This window comes from Carassius carassius, unplaced genomic scaffold (assembly GCF_963082965.1).
Source record: "Carassius carassius unplaced genomic scaffold, fCarCar2.1 SCAFFOLD_66, whole genome shotgun sequence".
In the NCBI taxonomy this organism is placed as follows: Eukaryota; Metazoa; Chordata; class Actinopteri; order Cypriniformes; family Cyprinidae; genus Carassius; species Carassius carassius.
This window is the reverse complement of record NW_026775001.1, coordinates 457,833-474,655: the sequence shown is the minus strand read 5'-3', so window position 1 is coordinate 474,655 and position 16,823 is coordinate 457,833. Positions and strand designations below refer to the sequence as shown.

General features: G+C 44.3%; 3 non-coding genes and 1 pseudogene across 3 annotated transcripts; all 4 read right to left on the bottom strand.

Moving 5' to 3' along the window:
- Nucleotides 1-10,186: 10,186 nt before the first annotated feature.
- On the bottom strand, nucleotides 10,187-10,350 carry LOC132134123 (U1 spliceosomal RNA). The gene has a single exon (XR_009429387.1). It is a non-coding gene; the product is annotated as a U1 spliceosomal RNA (small nuclear RNA).
- Nucleotides 10,351-10,702: 352 nt separating this feature from the next.
- On the bottom strand, nucleotides 10,703-10,888 carry LOC132134063 (U2 spliceosomal RNA). Its single transcript, XR_009429358.1, has one exon. It is a non-coding gene; the product is annotated as a U2 spliceosomal RNA (small nuclear RNA).
- A 4,968-nt stretch (nucleotides 10,889-15,856) lies between these two features.
- Nucleotides 15,857-16,020, bottom strand: LOC132134138 (U1 spliceosomal RNA). The gene has a single exon (XR_009429402.1). It is a non-coding gene; the product is annotated as a U1 spliceosomal RNA (small nuclear RNA).
- Nucleotides 16,021-16,371: 351 nt separating this feature from the next.
- Nucleotides 16,372-16,547, bottom strand: LOC132134080 (U2 spliceosomal RNA; annotated as a pseudogene).
- Nucleotides 16,548-16,823: the final 276 nt, after the last annotated feature.

Below are 16,823 nucleotides of genomic sequence, written 5' to 3'. Positions count from 1 at the left end.
GAAGGCCCAGGCGGTCAGCCAGAGGTATGATTTGCGTCTCTACCGTCCACACCAACGGTTAGCCCCCCTCCAGGAAAGGAAGGATGGGTGCCTTCCGTTACTGGCCTGGAAACTGCCAAGCTCATGGGCCGGGGCTTCCCAACGCCGGTTTTAGATGACTCTCTTTAACCAAACACACCTGATTCGGTGCATCACCTCGTCTGTGAAAGACCTCAGGTGGGTGCATCGTTCATGGAAGAGTCCAAGACCCCAGGAGGGCGCATCAGGAAAAAAGTTCGCAATACACCACAGCATGGCAGATCTCATTCCTTGTTGCAAATACAGTTGCTATTTAATGAAAAGTGAGATACGCACCACATGTGGTGCACATGTGTGCCAAAATTCAACGCTCATTTTTATGCAAATTCTACAGTATTATCGGATAAAACTTACAAAAATGGATTCCTCTGAGTGCCCTGAGTACAGTACAACTGTTTTCTCTAGGCCTCATAAAAAAATTTTCATCCGACTTCCACCCCCCTCGAGCTGCCTTCTCTAGCCGGGAAGTGTGCACCCTGGCCGGCATGGATGAGTAGGTACGAGGGGGGTGGATGGTACTATTTTTTTGCTAATATCTCCGCGAAGCGGTGGAACCCGGGGCTGAAATTCGGGGGATCCCTAGAGGGTCGAGGGGCCTACCGTATGCGACCACCCTCGAGTTCCTGGGTGGTCCAGTTCCTGAGTTATAATGGTTCAAATTCCACATTTTGGGGGGCCGTAACTCGGACCCCCGGGGTCATAGGGACATGAGGCTAGTGTCGTCGGATAGAGCTCGCAAAGGTCTAATTTTGACCAGAGTTTGGTGTTGTTTCTCCTCTTTTCGAGTGAGTTATGGCCGGTCAAATTTTGGGACTTTTTGCATTTGCGGGTCCATATCTCTGGCTCCCGGGGGTCTATCGACTTGGGGGAGGTGGCTTCAGACAGGGCCCTTTGAGGGCTATCAAGTCACCGAGTTTCAAGTTGCTAGGTCTCTTCCTTCCATTTGACTATCAAAAATGTGGGGGGCCATAAATTCGCCCCCCCGGGGTGTTATGGATGGGGGGACAGCGGTGTTCGGTAGGCCTTCTGGAGGTCTTACTCCATCCCGAGTTTGGTGCAGTTTGGCCCCGTTTTGGCCAATTTGACCCCCGGGGTCATAGGGACATGGGGCTAGTGTCGTCGGATAGACGGCCCCCTGGTCTGACTTTTTTCTATGCATATTTCTACAGTATAATGGGATAAAACTTACAAAAATGGATTCCCTGAGTGCCCTGAGTACAGTACAAGTGTTTTCTCTAGGCCTCATAAAAAATTTTTTCTTCCGACTTCCACCCCCCTCAAGCTGCCTTCTCTAGCCGGGGAGGGTGCACCCTGGCCGGCATGGATGAGTAGGTGCGAGGGGAAAATGAATGGGAAATAGACTGGTAAGGGACCAAGGTAATTTACAGTTTATTAGACTAAAAGTGGAATGAGAAATAGACTGGTAAGTGACCAAGAAAATAGTTCCATTTGTAGTTTCTTAGACTAGAGGTGGTATGAAAAATAGACTGGTAACTGAATCAAGGAAATAGTCATATTTGTAGTTTATCAGACTAGAAAATGAATGAGAAATAGACTGGTAGGTGACCAAGGAAATAGTACTATTTGTAGTTTATTAGACTAGAAGTTGAATGAGAAATAGACTGGTAAGTGATCCAAGGGAATAGTCCCATTTGTAGTTTATTAGACTAGAAAAAGAATGAAAAATAGACTGGTGAGTGAATCAAAGGAATAGTCAAATTTGTAGTTTATTAAACTAGAAGTGTAATGAGAAATAGACTGCAAATTGTGCTCTCTAATGTATTAGACTCAAAGTTGTATTAACAGACTACAAATGGGACCTAAAAAGTTATATAAGTAACCAATGCTTGGGCAGTGTCCCTTGCATTCATCCTTTTGCTATTCATCCTTTAGTGTTTTAACAAAAGTAGATATGGCTTTGGACGACTGTCCCTTGTGCTTTCGTGGCTATAATCAGCTAAGCGCAAGCTTCTCCTATCCATTGCTTCTGGGAGAGCTTCTCACGGCGGTACCGGCAGCTGAGGAAGCGGTCAAATCCCACCCCCTCTAGGCAGGTTGCACGGGCAACACATAGTCTGCTATCGGCCCTCAACAGCCCTGGGGAGGAGGAGTGCTCAGAGTCGCAGGTTGACAGACTAGATGAAGAGCCAGCCACCAGGCCTGAGGCAGAGCCAGCCACAGGACCCGAGGAGGAGGTCGCCGGGCCTTCAAAGAAGGCCCACTCCTCCGATGCACCATACCCCTTTCCGGACCACGTGCCAGCCCTAAGTGAGTATGACACTTGTCACTTTGATAACACCATACAATAACTTTCATTAATAAATCTCCTATTTGTAGATTATTAGACTAGAAGTTACCTGAGAAATAGACTGGTAAGTGAACCAAGGAAATAATCTCATTTGTTGTTCATTAGACTAGAAGTTGAATTAGAAATAGACTGGTAAGTGAACCAAGGAAATAGCCCCATTTATAGTTTGTTAGACTACAAGAGAAATGAGAAATAGACTGATAAGTGACCAAGGAAATAGTACCATTTGTAGTTTATTAGACTAGAAAATTATAGTAATATAATTATACATATACACACACATATTATGTATATATATATATATATATATATATATATATATATATATATATATATAATTTATTATATATTTAATTTAATTTAATTTAATTTAATATAATAATAATAATAATAATAATGCTTGTTAGTGTTTACCTCTATGTTATCGACCTGACTCACCTGGTCCTTCTCTTGTGCTTTCTTTTTGCAGATCAGCTCATTGAGGAGTCCAGGGCCAACTGGGAGGGCATCAACCCCACTCCGAAATTAATAAATAATGTGTCCTCAAAGATTCTTAGAATAAAAATTTTTATTTCATATATGTCAGCTGGCCAGACCAATCTGGCCGGCTTGATGTTTTTGGACAACAGGGCAAAGGTCCGGTCCTGGCTGTCTTTTTTAAAGAAATGCAACATTGCAGAGCCAACTGTGCACCATTACCTAAAAAATGTGGCACAGTTCCTCAAATATCTTAATGAGACCCCGCCGCCCACATGCCGGCTCTCCCGTGTGGCTTTCATTGGGATTAGGAGGGAAATCCAGAACTTGACCCGCCCAGTAAAGCGCAGCGTGGCAGTCCACGAGCTGGCTGTAAAACAAGCCAAGGAGGCCCGCCTGATCCCTAAAGCCACACTGCGAGCTTGCCGGGACTCTGCCAAAAAAATTATTTCTGAGATTCTGGGTAAGTTTTTGAATCCTTTCTCCTCTCATTATTTGGCGATCAATGTGATCCTTTATGCTTCTCTTTTTTTCTGTGAAGATCGTCTGAAGACTAGTCCTGAGAAAAAGGACCAATGGTCTTTTTATGGACACCTCACCACTTACTGGGCCAGCATTTATGGTCACCGTGGAGGGGTGTTCCAAAATGTAACAATTAAAGAGGTGGAGGATGCCCGTGCGACAGCTACAGAAGGCCACTTTGTCATTAATGTGAGTGGTTCTCTTTCTCTCTGTCTCTCGTTGTCCACATGGTTTTCTTTAAAATAAAACTCAGCTTATGCCACTTCTCACTGTTTCTAAAGATATCAGCCACAAGACCAACTAGGCCTTTGGTGCAGCCGAGCTGGCCCTGGACCAGGAGGAGTATGGGTGGCTTGAGGAATTCCTTTCACTCCGGTCCAACTTGGTAGGGGGACGAGTTGCAAACTACTTCTTCTTTACCTCAAAGGCCAGCTCCTGCAAAAACTTGAACAAGTATTTTCAGGATGCGTGGGCGAGCATGGGGTTACCAGGCACACCCACATTTACTGATGTGAGGACTGCCATCGCCACCCATGTAAGCATTCCTGTACTTGTCCCGGCTTTATGAGTTTCTGGTGTGTTTTTTTCTAACTCTTTGCCTATGCTGTTCTCTCTCCAAAAAGGCAAAGAACACTCACTGCCCGGAAGATAGGCACAAAGTGGCACAGTTCATGTGCCACGACACCACCACAGCTGACAGGTTTTATGCCCTCAACCTTAATGCAAAGCAGGCAGCAGAACACCGTCGCCTCTTTGATACAGCTGTGGTGGGTGAGGAAGCTGATAGTCCAAGGCAGCAAGGTGCCAAGAGAAGAAAGACGACAAAACCCCACAAGATGCCAGCTGAGGAAAAGTCCTCATCCACCAGCCCAACGCTCTCCGACAGCCCTCCCGATGCCGAAGAAGGCCAGAAGTCTGGGAAATCTGCTTCAGTAAGTACAATTTCCCATGGATTGGTTTAACTGTTTGTGACAAGTAGACATGTTCACTAACACTTTGCCTTTCTTATTATTTCTATAAGGAAAGAAGCACATTAATGAAGATGGTCCTCAGACGCAGACTGATGGTGAAGAACTCCCCACTTAAATCACCACAGGAAATAGCGTCTAAAAAGCTGGTGCAGCAAGTAAAAAAAGAGACTGGAGAAATTTAAAAAAAAATCCCGTAAATAATTTATGTAGCTATTTAAATTGTTTGTTTTGATGTTTTTTATGATAATTGTTCTACTCCTTTTATTTCTACGATAAAAAAGTAAGGTTATCTTTTTATTTGTTTTGATAGCCTGTTCCATTTTTCTTTTTTCTTTTTTCTTTTTTTTGTAAATAGTTATAGTTAAGGTTAATGTCAGTTTGCTCTGAATCTTTCTGAACATGTTTATTTATTTATTTTATTTTTCTTATATAATGCATGTTTCCTATTATACTTTTTATATATTGTGTTTTTTTGTACAGAACTTTGAGGCATTTTTGATTTTGACTTTACAATGTCTGCAAAACAAAAAGTTCAATAAATATTTGAAATTGAATTAAGGTGTCATTACTTTACACACACTCACACACACTCACACACACACACACACACACACACACACACACACACACACACACATATATATTACATGTAATAAAAATAATTTAAACATATTTATATATTGTGTGTGTAAATAAAAAGGTATATGTAATAAATACATAATAAATATATAGTATTTCTATACATAAAATGTTTAATAAAAACATATTTTACTATATTTTGAATAACTTGAAATTAGGATGTTTTCACATAAATACACTTCTATTTCAAATGTATTCAGGCCGATCATCATAACCAGTTAAACTGATTATTAGACTAGAAGTTGAATGAGAAATAGACTGAAATAGTGAAATGTATTGTTTATTAGACTAGAAAAGGAATGAGAAATTGACTGGTAAGTGACCAAGGAAATAGTACTTTTTGTAGCTTATTAGACTAAAAGTTTGCATAAGAAATAAACTGGCAAGTGATCAAGGAAATAGTGCCATATGTAGTTTATTAGACTATAAAAATGAATGAGAAATAGACTGGCAAGTGATCCATGAAATAGTGCCATATGTTTTCACATTAATACACTTCTATTTCAAACTTATTCAGGCCGATCATCATCACCAGTTAAACTGATTATTAGACTAGAAGTTGAATGAGAAATAGACTGAAATAGTGAAATGTATTGTTTATTAGACTAGAAAAGGAATGAGAAATAGACTGGTAAGTGACCAAGGAAATAGTACTTTTTGTAGTTTATTAGACTAAAAGTTTTGAATAAGAAATAGACTGGCAAGTGATCAAGGAAATAGTGCCATATGTAGTTTATTAGACTATGAAATGAATGAGAAATAGACTGGCAAGTGATCCATGAAATAGTGCCATATGTTTTCACATTAATACACTTCTATTTCAAATGTATTCAGGCCGATCATCATAACCAGTTAAACTGATTATTAGACTAGAAGTTGAATGAGAAATAGACTGAAATAGTGAAATGTATTGTTTATTAGACTAGAAAAGGAATGAGAAATTGACTGGTAAGTGACCAAGGAAACAGTACTTTTTGTAGTTTATTAGACTAAAAGTTTTGAATAAGAAATAGACTGGCAAGGGATCAAGCAAATAGTGCCATATGTAGTTTATTAGACTATAAAATTACTGAGAAATAGACTGGCAAGTGATCCATGAAATAGTGCCATATGTTTTCACATTAATACACTTCTATTTCAAATTTATTCAGGCCGATCATCATCATCAGTTAAACTGATTATTAGACTAGAAGTTGAATGAGAAATAGACTGAAATAGTGAAATGTATTGTTTATTAGACTAGAAAAGGAATGAGAAATAGTCTGGTAAGTGACCAAGGAAATAGTACTTTTTGTAGCTTATTAGACTAAAAGTTTGAATAAGAAATAAACTGGCAAGTGATCAAGGAAATAGTGCCATATGTAGTTTATTAGACTAGAAAATTAATGAGAAATAGACTGGCAAGTGATCCATGAAATAGTGCCATATGTTTTCACATTAATACACTTCTATTTCAAATTTATTCAGGCCGATCATCATAACCAGTTAAACTGATTATTAGACTAGAAGTTGAATGAGAAATAGACTGAAATAGTGAAATGTATTGTTTATTAGACTAGAAAAGGAATGAGAAATAGACTGGTAAGTGACCAAGGAAACAGTACTTTTTGTAGTTTATTAGACTAAAAGTTTTGAATAAGAAATAGACTGGCAAGTGATCAAGGAAATAGTGCCATATGTAGTTTATTAGAATATGAAATGAATGAGAAATAGACTGGCAAGTGATCCATGAAATAGTGCCATATGTTTTCACATTAATACACTTCTATTTCAAATGTATTCAGGCCGATCATCATAACCAGGTAAACTGATTATTAGACTAGAAGTTGAATGAGAAATAGACTGAAATAGTGAAATGTATTGTTTATTAGACTAGAAAAGGAATGAGAAATAGTCTGGTAAGTGACCAAGGACATAGTACTTTTTGTAGCTTATTAGACTAAAAGTTTGAATAAGAAATACACTGGCAAGTGATCAAGGAAATAGTGCCATATGTAGTTTATTAGACTAGAAAATTAATGAGAAATAGACTGGCAAGTGATCCATGAAATAGTGCCATAGGTAGTTCATTAGACTATGAGTGGAATGAGAAATTGACTGGTCAGTGACCAAGGAAATAGTCCCATTTCAAGTTGTTTGGACTAAAAGTGGAATGAGAAATACACTGCAAAGTGTGCACTCTTGTTTTATAAAACGTATTTTACAATACATTATGGATAAATTGGAATTAGGAAGATTTCAAATAAAGTAACTGTTAAGTGACAAATGAAATAGCCCCATGTGTAGTTCATTAGACTAGAAGTGATTTGAGAAATAGACTGACAATAAAAAAATATTGCTATTTAATATACTGCAAGACTTGCAACATTTGTGGTGCAAATTAACCAAAATCCGACAGTTTTTTCTATGCATATTTCTACAGTATTATGGGATAAAACTTACAAAAATGGATTCCTCTGAGTGCCCTGAGTACAGTACAACTGTTTTCTCTAGGCCTCATAAAAAAAATTTTCTTCCGACTTCCACCCCCCTCGAGCTGCCTTCTCTAGCCGGGGAGGGTGCACCCTGGCCGGCATGGATGAGTAGGTGCGAGGGGGGTGGATGGTACTATTTTCTTGCTAATATCTCCGCGAAGCGGTGGACCCCGGGGCTGAAATTACCTACCGTATGCGACCACCCTCGAGTTCCTGGGTGGTCCGGTTCCTGAGTTATAACGGTTCAAATCCCACATTTTGGGGGGCCGTAACTCGGACGCCCGGGGTCATAGGAACATGGGGCTGGTGTCGTCGGATAGAGCTCCCAAAGGTCTAATTTTGACCAGAGTTTGGTGTTGTTTCCCTTCTTTCCGAGTGAGTTATGGCCGGTCAAATTTTGGGACTTTTTGCATTTGCGGGTCCATATCTCTGGCCCCCGGGGGTCTATCGACTTGGGGGAGGTGGCTTCAGAGAGGGCCCTTCGAGGGCTATCAAGTCACCAAGTTTCAAGTCGCTAGAACTCTTCCTTCCATTTGACTATCAAAAATGTGGGGAGCCATAACTCCGCCCCCGGGGTGTTATGGATGGCGGGGCAGCGGTGTTCGGTAGGCCTTCTGGAGTTCTTACTCTGACCCGAGTTTGGTGCAGTTTGGCCCCGTTTTGGCGGAGTTACAGCTTGGCAAAGTCTGTGACATTTTGGTTAACATTCACCACAATTTTGGATATGTCCGCAAATGTTCCGGATGTGATCCGTGGTCATTCCGTGAATATAATGGTCAAATGGACAAATAGTGGGTTCGTGGGACCCAGGGTGGGGGTCCGCAAGTGGTCCGCAGATGATCCGCAGTCATTGTGTGAACATAATGGTCAAATGGACAAATAGTGGGTTCGTGGGACCCAGGGTGGGGGTCCGCAAGTGGTCCGCAGATGATCCGCAGTCATTGTGTGAATATAATGGTCAAATGGACATATACGGGGTTCGTGGGACCCAGGGTGGGGGTCCGCAAGGGGTCTGCAGATGATCCGCAGTCATTGTGTGAATATAATGGTCAAATGGACAAATAATGGGTTCGTGGGACCCGGGTTGGGGGTCCGACGGGGGTCCGCATCGGTTCCGTGGTCATTCTGTAACTTTAAAGGTCAAATGGACAAATATAGGTTTCGTGGGCAAAAAAATCGTACACCCCCCATTCGGGTAAATGCCACTGTTTTAAACCTGAGGTGTACTGCTCCGTGCGCCACCCTGTGGAGAAGTGCTGAATGGCATGTAGGGGCCTCAAATCTGGGTGGGCTTCCGCGGGGCCCCTCGGGGGTCCAGATCCTCCTGCGCCGGTCAGGGGTCTCCCGTGGGCCGGCGCGGTCCAGCAGACATCGACGCCACGTCCGTCAAAAATTTTTTGGGGTCAGCGCGCAGGTCCCCTTAACCCACGTACACGAGCCCTCAAACTTATACCTGAATGGACGCCCCAAAAAAAAAGGACTTTCTGGAGAAGTCAAGACTTGACATCCCTAGGAGCTTGCCATTCACCTCTTTAAAACAAAAGCGCACGCTGTGGTGCCTCCGCACGCCGGCACGGGCAGCCGACATGATGGAGGCACCAACAGCCTAGAAACTTAAAACAACAATAAATACAATAATAAATAACCAAATAAATAATTAAAAGACCTTACCTTAAAACGTGTTGGAGCCCGAAGCAGCAGAGTTCAATGTACCTCTCGAAGTTGTGTGACTCAAGATATAAAAAGATCTCGAGTCAGGAAACCTCCAAGAGGCGATCGCAGTCTAAACCGTCTGACAAGGTACGTGATCTTAGCCAAAAGGCCGAGAAGCGATGCCGCTAAGACGCAGCGGGCAGGAAGCCGGACACGGCGATGCCCATCTCGGCTTTGGTAAGTCTGGGGGACCTAAAAATGCTGGGGGATGGTAGTACCCTCCCCTGTCTGCAACGTCACCGGGACTCGTCACGCTCGGCCTGACGCTGGCACTGCAGCGACGGAAAGTACGGCATCGCTCGTAACTCCCAAACGGTTCGTCGCAGAGCCACGTGCCTTATGTAATGGGAATCCTTGGCTCGAGCCGAACCAGACGCAGGTCTCAGATTGGCTCGTCGCTCTGACAAAATTTTTGGGTATTTGGGATTTTGTCGAAAACCTTCTTTTGCAACCTAGCACCAGGTATTTGGCCCAGTCCCACCCAAAGCAGCACAGAAAGCTTCTCTGGAGTCTGCCTGTCAATAATCATCCCAAAAAAGTGGAAATTTCCATTCACCTTGGCGAGGGGACCTCAAAACGTGCTAACGTGGCGTGTCCGAGATGGCTATAACTCCAGGAAGGAATGAGATCCCTTCACCCAAATCGGCACACCTGTGCAGGGGCTCAGTCAGAAGCAAGGTGAAAAAGGGCGCTGCGACAGGCCACTCGGTGGCGCTGTAAGCGACAACAAAATTAATACCAATTGAAAAAGGACAACCAAACAACATGGAGACAGCTACAGCTAGGCTGCAGTCAGTCCAATGGACTTTCAAAGTAAGGTCTGTGCTATATTCGAACTGAACCACCCACCAGGGTCCGATTTTTCAAGAGCGTAAAAATCGGTGAAAGCGTTGTTTCACAGGCACACAACACATACCTCGCATGTGACAGAACTCCCCATTCTGAAACGCAAAAAAAAAAAAAACCTGGAAAAAACCTCTTCTGCTTTGTTTCACCAAGAATTTCAGGGGAGAGCGCGAACGCAGTCCCCCACTACCATAAATTATGCAGTCGAGATTCCCGCATTTGGGGAATTCGCAGAGGTCAGCATGGCCGGAGTGCAATGGGCAAGCCTCGCCCTGGGTGAACCGCCTTCTTGATCATGGTGTCTCCCCTGCCAGGTAAGTATGAAGGCCCAGGCGGTCAGCCAGAGGTATGATTTGCGTCTCTACCGTCCACACCAACGGTTAGCCCCCCTCCAGGAAAGGAAGGACGGGTGCCTTCCGTTACTGGCCTGGAAACTGCCAAGCTCATGGGCCGGTGCTTCCCAACGCCGGTTTTAGATGACTCTCTTTAACCAAACACACCTGATTCGATGCATCACCTCGTCTGTGAAAGACCTCAGGTGGGTGCATCGTTCATGGAAGAGTCCAAGACCCCAGGAGGGCGCATCAGGAAAAAAGTTCGCAATACACCACAGCATGGCAGATCTTATATAGATGTTCTGCTATTCGACACAATAAACGGCAATCCCCAAAAAGGGAAAGCACACCGTTCCTGGAGACACTGCAATACCAGGCCGATGCTTGGAGTGGATGGAGCAAGCCCCGGCTCCAGCTCCGTGATCTAAAAATCCATTTAATATGTAGTCCCCGGATGGGGGACGTATCAGATATTAAACTGATAAGAACAGATTTTTTTTTTTTTTTTATTAAAAAAAAATAAATCTCTCTCTCTCCACCTTCAATACCACGACCTAGGTGCCCTTGAGCAAGGCATCGAACCCCCAACTGCTCCCCGGGCGCCGCAGCATAAATGGCTGCCCACTGCTCCGGGTGTGTGCTCACAGTGTGTGTGTGTGTGTTCACTGCTCTGTGTGTGTGCACTTTGGATGGGTTAAACGCAGAGCACAAATTCTGAGTATGGGTCACCATACTTGGCTGAATGTCACTTCACTTCACTTTAAATCCATACACTCATACAAATTTACAAATTAATCACTTGCAACAAAGGCATACAATATTTTCTGAACATACATGTCCCAAGCCTACAGAACTAAAAAATTATTCCGAACTCAAAAATCATTTCATAAAGTGAAGATACAACACATTACAATCAGAACCTCATAACCAGTACTAAATTTTTAACACCCAAGACTTTATCCCACCCCTACCCGAGGGAGCCCCCCCCATACAGCCCTCATCCCCTCGTCCCCATGAACGACCTTATACCCATTTACCTCTTTCACCAAACTAGCCAAAAGTGTTGAAAATAACTTTTGAGGTTCTAAACCAGGCAACTGCTTCCTCAGGCATCTTAGTCGCCAGTCCCATAAGATACGCTTCCCTTCTGAGATAGTAACCCATACTACTCTTCTCTGATTGTTCTCTATATTTCCCAACCCTACTCCATACAACACTAAGTCCCGGGTAATCAATGGTCCTCCCCACTCTCTCCACCAGCCAGTGACTGCTTTCCATAAAGCCACTGCTCCTGGACATGACCACAAGGCGTGCTCAATTGTCTCTTCTTCCCCGCAACCCACTGGGCACAAAGGAGATCTGCCCTGACCATGCCTATATAAACGCTCCCGTACTGGAAGCCTCCCTAATGCTGCCAACCAGTTCACATCCTTACACCTCCCTACCAAATAATCTGGTTGCAAGGACAACCAGTTCACTTCAATTGGAGGCCCTGCCTCTCTAGCTTCCTTAACAGAGCTCTCCTTCAACCTATCATACAGCTTCCTATGATTTAACAACAGTGACTCTTCCAAGCACCAAGGATTCCCTTTAATGATGTCTGCCGCCACTTTATAATGTTCAGGCCTATCCAGTGACCAAGGTACCCTATTACTCCACCCTGTTAAATGCCTCAAAGGCCAGCCCAACCAAAAGTGAGCCAACACATGTGCTTTATGCTCTAGAGCCTGTACCACTAGGCGAGCTGCAAAAGCAATAAACAAAGCCGTAACCTTCCAAGGGAGGCATGGCACCCCTCTGCCTCCCTCACCCAGAGGACGAAACATCTGCGCTCTTGATACTAGCTCAGTCCTCCCTCTCCAAATAAAAGAAAAAATCAACTTCTCCATTCTCCTCCCCTGCCAAAAAGGTAGGGGAAAAACATAAGCCAGATAGTTAATACTGGGCAACACATCTGCCTTCACTACCTGTACTCTACCCCATAGTGACAGATCCCTAACACTCCACCGGCTTACTTTAGACTGTAAAGATTCCAACAGCCCCTCCCAATTTTGTTGTGCACTATTCACCTTGAAAAAGCGAACACCCAAAATTTTAATGCCATCCTGACACAAGGTATACCCTCCTGGAACCACAGTCCTCTTACTCCACCGTCCTACAAACATCACTGAAGATTTACTGACGTTTATCTTGGCACCTGTGGCTTCTGAAAAACTATGCAAAATATCTCCTGTCACTACAAAATCTTTTTCAGTGGCCAAAAAGACTGTCATATCATCTGCGTAAGCTAACACTTTTGGCCTTAACCCTCCTCCACCTGGCATTACTACACCAGTCAAAGCTGCTTTTAATCGTAGTCGACTAATCAGAGGCTCTAAAGACAGTATATAACACAAGGGTGACAAAGGACACCCTTGCCTCACACCACCCAACTGTTTCACTGGTTCAGAATAGAACCCGTTTATCCTAATCTGACTGAAAGCCTCACTATACAAAAGCTGGACCCAGGCTATGAACCCTGGGCCAAACCCAAGCTTCTCCAACACTGACCACAAAAAAGAATGGCTAACCCTATCAAAGGCCTTTTCCTGGTCAAGGCTCAGGATTGCCAAAGGAAGCTGACGTTGCTCAGCCCAACTGATTAAGTCCCGGACCAAAACTAAATTGAGGCTGCCTGATCTTCCTGGGACCCCACAAGTTTGATCTGGATGAACCACCAAATCTAACACCCCCTTAAGCCGTATGGTTAAGACTTTTGCCAGAATCTTATAATCAGTAGTAAGTAAAGTTATTGGCCGCCAATTTGCCAAATCCTCCTTACTATTTTTCTTATGCAGGAGGGTCACCAACCCCCTCCTCATAGACAAAGGCAATTTCCCCACTTCCAGACTTTCCTGATAAACTTTAATCAGTTCAGTGCCTACTAAAGGCAAAAAAGCTTGATAAAATTCAGCCGGTAGACCATCACCACCTGGAGACGTGCCTCTCTTCAAGGACTTAATTGCTACCTCTACTTCCTTCAAGGTGACCTCCTTCTCTAACCTGCCTGCCTCCACTTTATCCAAGGTCCTGTCCAGATCCTCTAAAAACCCCTCCGCTGTTGACTCTCTTACTTCTCTATTCGCAAACAGCTCCTTATAAAAGGCAACTGAAGCCTTCAGCATTCCTTCAACTGAGTAGACCTTACCCTTCTCTGTATTTAAACATTCCATACTGCTACGCTTCTGCCTGCTCTTCACAGTAGAAAAGAAAAACTTTGTAGGCCTTTCATCTAGCACACGCTGACATACACCTGACTGCACAACAAACTTCTGTGCTTCTCCTCTATAATGTTCATTCAAAGAATCCTGCAAGAGTTTGGCTTTCTTCCACCCTTGACCAGTGCTCAATAGACCTTGAGAGCATAAAACTTGCAATTCTTTAGTCCATTGACGCACTTGATTCCTCTTAGCCTGCCCCAAAGCTAAACCCCATGCCCTGCAAAAAAAACCTAATCCTCTCCTTCACCCCTTCCCACCAGTCAGAATGTGACTGGTAGAATCCTTTTAAATTACACCACCCAGCAAATAATACCCGGAAAACCTTACAAAAGGTTTGGTCCTGGAGGTATGTTACATTCATCCTCCACTTCAGATCCCCCACGGCTCCATCCACTTGTTCCTTCATACCAGTACACTCCTGACTTGATGCACTCATACTTCTCTGATCACTCGCACCTGTCGCTTGTTGAAGATGCCTCTCCCTTTCTGCTGGTAGACTGCTAAGAATGGCATCCAGGTCCGCCTGCAGATCATCACCTTCCTTCAATATGCTCGCATATGATTTGTTTCTTGATGGACAGGTACGGTAAAGATGATCGGCCTTGCCGCAAAGGCTACAAAGCTTTGGTGCGGGGCAGGCCGAAGCAACGTGGTCTGCCTTCCCACAAAACCGACAGCGCTGTCCTTCACAGTCTGTTTTAACGTGTCCTTCTCCACCACATCTCCTGCAATACACGGGCTGCCCAGGGTAGTAGAGAAAGCCCCTGTTAGGCCCAATGGAAATGGACCCTGGTAGGTGAACCAGGCTTCCAGGGACCGCTGAATCCACCCGGAGCTTCACAAAAAAACGCCTCTTTCCAGTCCAAATCCCAAACCGATCCCTCACACGCTCACCTCCTTTCACAACCTCACAGTGCCTCTCAAGGAAAGTCATTACCTCCACATCCTCAACAAAAGGATTATACAGATGGACTGTGAGAGGTAAGTAATCCTGTGCAAACAAAGGGTGCAAACTCAATCCTTCCAACAACTTGTGCTTTTTCTTCCCCCAAGACTCAAAAAAACTCACACAGTCCGTTAGATTGAAGAAGGTCAGATCCATAAATCCTAGTGCTGTGAAATCCTGAAGACAGAACACTGAAGAAGCTGCTACATTGAAGACTCCTTTCAAGACGTCCACGACCACAAATTCCCTCCTGAAGTTCTCCTTTACAAACCGGACAGCATTCTGAAGCACTTGAATCCGTACAGTATTCTTCAACCACGCCATCATGGTCGGCAAAGTACCATCTCCGCTCGACATAGCAATCGTCGCTACACTTGATCTTAGCCAAAAGGCCGAGAAGCGATGCCGCTAAGACGCAGCGGGGAGGAAGCCGGACACGGCGATGCCCATCTCGGCTTTGGTAAGTCTGGGGGACCTAAAAACGCTGGGGGATGGTAGTACCCTCCCCTGTGTGCAACGTCACCGGGCCTCGTCACTCTCGGCCTGACGCTGGCACTGCAGCGACGGAAAGTACGGCATCGCTCGTAACTCCCAAACGGTTCGTCACAGAGCCACGTGCCTTATGTCATGGGAATCCTTGGCTCGAGCCGAACCAGACGCAGGTCTCAGATTGGCTCGTCGCTCTGACAGAATTTTCGTGTATTTGGGATTTTGTCAAAAACCTTCTTTTGCAACCTAGCGCCAGGTATTTGGCCCAGTCCCACCCAAAGCAGCACAGAAAGCTTCTCTGGAGTCTGTCTGTCAATAATCATCCCAAAAAAGTGGAAATTTCCATTCACCTTGGCGAGGGGACCTCAAAACGTGCTAAGGTGGCTTGTCCGAGATGGCTCGAATGGCTATAACTCCAGGAAGGAATGAGATCCCTTCACCCAAATCGGCACACCTGTGCAGGGGCTCAGTCAGAGGCCAGGTGAAAAAGGGCGCTGCGACAGGCCACTCGGTGGCGCTGTAAGCGACAACAAAATTAATACCAATTGAAAAAGGACAATCAAACAACATGGAGACAGCTACAGCTAGGCTGCAGTCAGTCCAGTCGACTTTCAAAGTAAGGTCTGTGCTATATTCGAACTGAACCACCCACCAAGGTCCGATTTTTCAAGAGCGTAACTGACTTTGTTTCACAGGCGCACAACACATACCTCGCATGTGATAGAACTCCCCATTCTGAAATGCAAAAAAAAAAAAAACCTGGAAAAAACCTCTTCTCCTTTGTTTCACCAACAATTTCAGGGGAGAGCGCGAACGCAGTCCCCCACTACCATAAATTATGCAGTCGAGATTCCCGCATTTGGGGAATTCGCAGGGGTCAGCATGGCCGGAGTGCAATGGCCAAGCCTCGCCCTGGGTGAACCGCCTTCTTGATCATGGTGTATCCCTTGCCAGGTAAGTATGAAGGCCCAGGCGATCAGCCAGAGGTATGATTTGCGTCTCTACCGTCCACACCAATGGTTAGCCCCCCTCCAGGAAAGGAAGGACGGGTGCCTTCCGTTACTAGCCTGGAAACTGCCAAGCTCATGGGCCGGTGCTTCCCAACGCCGGTTTTAGATGACTCTCTTTAACCAAACACACCTGATTCGATGCATCACCTCGTCTGTGAAAGACCTCAGGTGGGTGCATCGTTCGTGGAAGAGTCCAAGACCCCAGGAGGGCGCATCAGGAAAAAAGTTCGCAATAAACCACAGCATGGCAGATCTCATTCCTTGTTCTGCTATTCGACACAATAAACGGCAATCCCCAAAAAGGGAAAGCACACCGTTCCTGGAGACACTGCAATACCAGGCCGATGCTTGGAGTGGACGGAGCAAGCCCCTCTCCAGCTCCATGATCTAAAAATCCATTTAATATGTAGTCCCCGGATGGGGGACGTATCAGATATTAAACTGATAAGAACAGATTTTTTTTCTTTCGAAAAAGTTTTATTGTCAACAGTTACATTTTTTCCATTTGCATTTTTACTTTCACACACATTTTTCTTTTCAAGCACACATTAAAACAAGCCATATTATATATAATAAATACACATGGTAAAATGAAAGAAACAATCATTGTTAAAAAACATTTGATTAAAACCACAGTGTTTTGCTTGTTTTTAAAAGTCCATATTTGAGGTGTGTTTAAAAGGTGTGATCGGTTTCAAAAGTAAAATACAAATTTAAAAAAGCAAACAAGCCTCATATGCATGTTAATAAAACCA